Genomic DNA, 7,403 nt, shown 5'->3' on the forward strand with positions numbered 1-7,403 from the left:
TTCTTTCTGATTTCACTCCTCCAGAGATAATCACAGGAAACACCATTGAGACCGGCAAAGTGTAATATGAATATGAGTGCATTTTTAGTTCTATATAACTTCCCAGAGTCGTGTTTTGTTCTCCATGTAGATTGTAAGCTCAGAGTAGACAGGAGTTTGTCAGTTGCTCTGCTAATGCGGGTAGAGCCTGACGTGCACCCACCTCCAACAGGAGACACTCCTGAGTTTAATTACTTAGGGGTTAAAATGCTCATTTCCCTCCACACACGTTATCTTCCAAAACGATAATTTATTGAGTGGAGAGGAAAGGGCATAATTCTAAGTGCCATATACATGTAAAAATTTAAACTAAATTCCAATCAATCCTATGAGATAGATAAGAAATTGACACTAGGAGGGTTTCAGTAACTTGCCAAAGTCACTTAGGAAATAGCAGAACCTGGGATTCAAATCCAAGACTCTTGACCAATAAATACAGAAGCTCCCTTTCTGGCTTCTTCAGCCCACCTTTTCCCTGCGCTACCGCTCTCTAGCACACCCCACCCACTAGCGCAGTGCGGGTCGTCTAACACTTGCTGCTCTCTGGAGAGAAATGCCTTGATTTGCCAATTTTCTACCTTGGCTGAGTTCTTTTTTTTTTTTTTTTTCATTGTCAGTTCTTTGTGAAACAATTTGTGCTCTTTGTGGGTTTTTTTTTTTTTCATTTTTTTCTTTTCCTTTTTTTTTATTATTAAATCATAGCTGTGTACATTAATGCGATCATGGGGCACCATACCCTAGTTTTATAGACCATTTGACACATTTCATCACACTGGTTAACATAGCCTTCCTGGCATTTTCTTAGTTATTGTGTTAAGACATTTATATTCTACATTTACTAAGTTTCACTTGTACCCTTGTAAGATGCACCACAGGTGTAATCCCACCAATCACCCTCCCTACCTTGGCTGATTTCAAGCTACAGGATATCACTGGAGGCAGAGTCTAGAATGAATGAATGATTACATCTTGATCATCAGGAGTACAATTGGCTCTTGAGTGCCAGTACCAGCTGGCTGCACACTTTAGGCTCACCCTCCCACCCAATTCTTCCAAACCCAGCTGCATGATCCCCTCCTCTGGCTAGACTTCCTCCTCTTCATCTGTTCCTTATACTCTCTCCTTCTTCCCCATAGTTCTGCCCTTATTCAGCCCTTATCTCTGTCTTAGTTGTAGGTGCCTCTCTTCAAATACCCCCAGGGCCTGGGGAAAAAGGAAAACCTGCCCTACAGACCAGCAACCTCCTCTGGAGCCTGCACAAAACAAGGAGGTGCTCAGGAGAAAATATTGAGGGAAAAGGGTCTATAAGGAGTCAAAGGAGGGGGTGGTCCAGGCAGGCTGGAACTACCCCTGGATAAGGGAGGAACCAGAGCCTGCCCTTGAATGAGAGTGACTGACCTCTCTCTACCCCCAACACACTGCATCTCAGGACCCTTTGCTGCCACTCATCCACCTTCATCATCATCATTGTCATTGAGCCTTACCAGATACCATACCAGTACTTCACAGGCACCATTATGCCAGTTTTTCCAACTATTTTTCAAGGTAGATACCTACACACACACTATTTACAAATACTATAACTGAGGCTCATGCTATGAAGTGACTTGCTATGACAATTGTGTCAACTCAACTGGGACACAGGGTGCCCAAATACTTGATCAAATATTATTGTCTGTCTGTGAGTGTTTCTGATGAGATTAAAATTTGAATTAGTAGACTGAGTAAAGTAGTAAAGATTGTTCTTCCCAGTGTGAACGGGCTTCATCCGATCTGTTGAAGGCCTGATAGAACAAAAAGATTGGTACTCCTCCTGCCTGACTGCCTTAGAGCTGAGACATCAGTTTTTTTCCTGCCTTCAGACTCAAACTGCCTTCAGATATCTGCTTTTCTAGGGTCTCAAGCCTGCTGGCAGCATTCATACTAAAACTGCACCCAGCTATCCTGGGTCTCTAGCTTGCTAACTTCATATCTGGGGACTCATCAGCCTACATAATCATGTGAGTCAATGCCTTACAATAAATTTCTCTCTCTCTCCACATGTGTGTCTGTGTGTACTGCTCTGGTTCTCTCGAGAAGCCTATCACACTTGCCAAGGCCACACAACTCCTGTTCCCACAGTCCTCTTACCTGCTCTAGGCCCTACTCCAAACCCACCCTCTCCATGGGGCCTTTCCTGCCTGAGGGTGAGGCTGAGACCTCTCACCTCTTTTATCTAACGTGCTGGCCAATCCCTGCCTCCTCATACTTCCCTGACTTCTTACAGGCCAATTCACGTTGCAGCTTAGACTTTGGGTCCTACCCCCATCTGAGTAGTCCCATGGTGAGGGGAGTGTCTTGGCCAAAAAAGTGGGACTATGTGGAGTAAATTTTCCCAATCCTGTGCCCCTACCCCATGATCGAGATGTAACTTCATTTATTCATTCATGCCACACATTTGTAACAGTCAACATGCCAGGCCCAGGTAACACCTTGTAATACCAAGGGGGATAAGTCACAATTCTAGCCCTCTGGGAGGTCAGAGAGATGCACCAGGACATACACCCAAGCAAGAAAACCCAACACATGGTCTGACAGAAATGGCAGCAGGGTCTGTAGGAGCCAGGACGGAGGCTGCTGCTGTCATTCCAGAGAGATGGCTGGTGGCCCAAAATAGAAAGTGACACATTCAGAGTGAAGAGGAGTCCCAAGCCCTGGTCTCAGCAAGCTGAGAAGTGACTGGGCATCAGAAGAAACCAGGGAGGCTGCAGAGAGGTCAGGACAGCAACTTGAGGAGCTAGCAGGGAGGGGAGGTGATTCCAGGCAGAAGTTGGCTACAGGGAAGTATCTGGGAAGGCTTCCTGGAGAGGAGGGAAGCAAAAAGCTGGGAAGAGAAGATTTGATAAAGACTGAAGGTTCTAAGGCTAGAGAAGCAAGGACAGAGGGATCAGACTTCTCAGCCAAGGCCCAGAGCCATGGCCAGCCAGGCTGGCAGGCGACTGGCTGAGGCATTGTGCATCACGCCTGCAGCAAAGGCCTGTGGAGGGACCTTGAAGGCCAACCCAAGACCTTGGAGGAGTCAGCAGGCATTCCTGGTGAGTGTGGCCTCAGATGGCCCCACTTCATCCTTACATGTGGCCAGGGGAGAGCTGAGCCCCAACAATGACCCTGTAGGCCACCCCAGCTGCTCCAGAGCTGACCCCAGTGGCGTCACAGGGAGTGACTCAAGTCCCAGCAACAACAATGAGAGGGACTGACGTCAGGCAGGGGGCTCTGGACAGTGGCCAGCCTGGCTGGATAGCCAGCACCCTGTCTGCTGACCCTCCAGCCTAGGCCAGGCTGCGGGGGCAAGAAGGACCAGCTGTCGTCTTCTTCTGACGTCTGCCCTCTGGGATCCTGGGCAGGGGCTCCTCCCACCTCCCACCCTTTTGGTGATGTCACTCCCAGCCCCCACCCTCTGAGGCAGTGGCCAAGGAAATGGCAGGGTGGATGAGAGAGGAGTGGAGAGTGTGAGAAAGAGGCACCACCCAGTCCCAACCTTCCAGCCTCATCAGGCAGCCTTGAGACCTGGACCAGGCCAAGGGTGGCATGTCTTCTATCTGTCCTCCTGACAATGTGGTGATCCGTCCTTCCATGTTGGGGAAGGCTTGTGTGTCTTTTTCTCCGGAAAGGTCTGTGTATGTGTTTGGCTACTTGAGTGGGCATGGGGCCTTATTTCAGTGCATCCATCCCTTGAGGATGAAGGACTATCTCCCCTTCCTGTAAGACCTGTGTGTCTGTCATTCATTGGGGAGCTTGCAGAAGGAGAGGGCTGTTTGTCTACCCCTGGTAAGAAAGTCTCTATATCTACCTCTAGGGGGCTGTTTTTCTGTCCCTGGTTTCTTGTTGGGAAGGGGACATCTCTATTTCTACCCTTATGGCATCCTAGCTACCTAGGGCCCTAGGATGAGGTCCAGGTTTCCTGCTTAGCTCCCTCAAGGCTGGGCTCACTAGGTGGGGACCTTTTCCCTCTGATGTTCCCAGGCCAGGAGAGCACAACAGTCAGCACTCACCCGCCTGGCTCACATCTGGGCACTGCTCCCTGCTAACACAGCATGTCCCAGGACAGCCCCCCTCCACCACGCCCCTCCCTGTCCCAGCTGCCACCTCCAGCTCCCACGGCCATACTAGGCCTGATTTATGTTCCTGAGATGGGGCTGAAGTATGCCAGAGCCTGCATTAGACCTTGAGAAGACCTCAAGTGGCACCCTTGGCCTAGCAGGGTCAGGGCCCAGCAAGAGGCATGGGGGAGCCAGGGTGGTGGGAAGGATGAGCAGAACAAGGGCATAGGAGTGGTAACAGGAAACAGAAGCCAAGGCCAGAGCCTCCAGAGGCCCATGGGCCTCAGGCCCGCTGATCCAGCTGAGGACCCTGGAATGTGCTGCATGCCCTCAGAAGTCTCTGGCTCATGTGAGAAGGAGCACTGGGGAGTAAGGAAGCTTTCCTCTGTCTCTCACTGGCTCTTTTCTATACCAGCACAGAGGGCCACCTAGGCTCTAACCAAACAGCTCCCCAGTGTGGGGCCAAGGAAGGGCCTGGGCAGAGGTAGGATAGCCTGAGTCTGAAGCAGAGATAGAGGCAGAAGTTTGGGGCCTGGCTGCCCAGGGGAGGATAGAGTAGCTGCCAGCTGAGCTGTGGGGCTGCAGGGCCAGGTCCAGACAAGACTGGATGCTGAGTGGACAGAGGCTCACCCCTTTATCCTCATCCTCTGAGGAGGCCCGGCACCCATGGAGTCTCTGCTCAGTCCCAGCTTACAGGCTCATCCAAATTTCTAAGCTCAAACTTCCCAAGGATCGGGCCCAGTTGTCACACGAGGGCGACCCAGCGCTGCCCTTGCCAAGCCATGACATGCCTGGCACAACTGTCTTGTGGCTGCAAAAGGATGTCACTGCTGTCCAATTACCACACAGCAGCCACTAACCCCAATGAGCTCCCTCTCACCTTCTCAGGCCTCCCTCTGCAGCCACACAGCTGAGTATGCTGGCATTCAGAGCACACCGTGGGGACAGCACAGCTACACCACATCACAGTTGCTTGTGACCTTCAGAAGCTCCCCACCTCCCTCCATCACCAAGACCTGGTGGCCAGAGCCCAGGTGTGGGGCAGCTTCCTTCACCCAGGAAGGGCACAGACCCCCAGGGTGCAGAGCTCCCCTTCATCCATTGAGGCACAGTGGCACCTCGGGGCTAGGGAGGGGGCCAGGTCTTTGGGTGTGGGGCCCAGCGTGGGTGGAGTGGGGGAGACAGGGAGGCAGGCTTCCTGGGTCTCTGCTAAGGACAAACAGCAAGCTTTGAGGCCTTGGAAAATCCTGCCTGGGGTTCCAGGCCCTGCCGGCGTCACTGCCTTTTGACTATTGTCCCTGACGGAAATGGGCCCAGCCCCCGGCCAGATGGGACAGAGCAGCCATTGTGAGGCCCCACCAGGCTCAATGCCCCCTTGTTTGCCCTCCCGGCCCCTAGCAAGACTTGGAGGCCAGTTCTTCCAGTTGCTTAGTGGAAAGAAAGGGTCTGCCTCCAGGCTCCAGCCTTGGGCGGGGCAGGGAGGGGCAGGGTGGGGCTGAAGGACTGGCCCTCACTAACTCTGTACCCCAATTGCCAGAGTCTTGGAAAGGAATGGCCATCAATGGAGCTTCTTTTATTTTCAAGGCCCTGGGCAGGGAGACTTAGTGGTTAAGTAGCCAGACACATCCCGCTCAGCTACTTACTACAAGCCAAGTGACCTTGGAAAAGTCATTTCCTTTCTCTGAAATGTCTCTTTTGCAAAAACAATAGCTAATATTTCTAGGGTATTTACTATATGCCAGATGATCCTGGAAACTCTTCGTATCTATTCTCTTCTGTAATACCTATAGCAACTTTTTTTTTTTTTAGAACAATTGTTTTCCTCATTTATAGCTGAAAACACTGAGGTCCAGAAAGGTTAAGTAACTTGCCCAAAATAACACAGCTCCTAAGAGATGGCACCAGGACTTAAACCCACCATGTTGTCCACCTGTGAGGGGGGCAGTAATCATGCTTTCCTCGTTGGATGGTAGCAAGGGCTAGAAATAACAACTATTACATGTAAAGAATCTAGCTGCCGGGGCAGTGCCTGTGGCTCAGTGAGTAGGACACAGGGCCCATATACCAAGGGTGGCGGGTTCAAACCCAGCCCCGGCCAAACTGCAACAAAAAATAGCTAGGCGTTGTGGTGGGCGCCTGTAGTCCCAGGTACTCGGGAGGCTGAGGCAAGAGAATCACCTAAGCCCAGGAGTTGGAGGTTACTGTGAGCTATGTGACGCCACAGCACTCTATCGAGGGTGATAAAGTGAGACTGTCTCTACAAAAAAAAAAAAAAAAAGAATCTAGCTGCCGGTAGACCATAATGTCCACTAACTACTATCATCATGGTGGGACTTAGAGATCTACGGGGGGACCAAGGCTCTCCCTCTGCCCAGCCTGTTCTGAAGCATCTAAAATCCTTTTGCCTTTGCCAGGGGCCTGCCCTGCCCCACTTATGTCTGTGCTAGAGGCAGGGATCTGGAGGAGGGCGACCCAAAGGAGAAAGACAGCTTGTGGGATATTTCGCAGCAAGCTCTGTCTGTTCCTAACCAGAGTACTAGCACCAGACTCACCTCCTCAGTGGACAGACAGGGTCACCGAGGCTCAGTGAGGAAGAAGGGCTTCTCAGAGGGCAGCATGGAGGTGGAGGCATGGCTCTGAACAGAAGCCTGGCTCTTACTATAAGCCATATGACCTTGGGAAAGTCATTTCCTTCCAGAGGCCCACTCAGGGGACCTGTCAGGGTGCCAGGGATGCATGCTGGAAGTCCACAGCACTGCTAGTCCTATAAGGACCCTTCAGAAGGCCTGAGGCTCCCAAAACCTAAGTGAAAGCACTGGTCAGGGGCTCATTGGGGAGTCTGCTAGAGCACCCCGAAGGCCACTGCTTCTCCCATCCAGGGTGGAGCCCTGTTTCTTCTGACCCACATCCAGCTGCCCCTCATCTAGCTAGTTCCTAGGGAAATGGAGGTGGAGACTCAGGGCCAAGCAATAGATGTGAGGGTACAGCCTTCAGGGCTCCTAACAGGTCCCAGAGAAGGAAACAGTGAGGTAAAACGGGCCCAGTGAAAGGTGCTGGGCTCTGCCTGGTGGCCAGCTACCTCAGGCCCCAGGTTGGGTCCATGTAGGTTAATGGGCCTCAAAACGGTAGCCCGCAGACCACCTGCATCACAAGCCCATGGCCACTTGCTACAAGCACAGATATGGGCCCCACCCCTTACCAAGGCTGACTCTCTAGCATAGAGCCTAGAAATCTACTTCCTTTTTTCCCCCTCATTAAGCCCCTTCCATTCTCAGAAGAATCTAC

The sequence above is a fragment of the Nycticebus coucang genome, chromosome 12 (assembly GCF_027406575.1).
Source record: "Nycticebus coucang isolate mNycCou1 chromosome 12, mNycCou1.pri, whole genome shotgun sequence".
In the NCBI taxonomy this organism is placed as follows: Eukaryota; Metazoa; Chordata; class Mammalia; order Primates; family Lorisidae; genus Nycticebus; species Nycticebus coucang.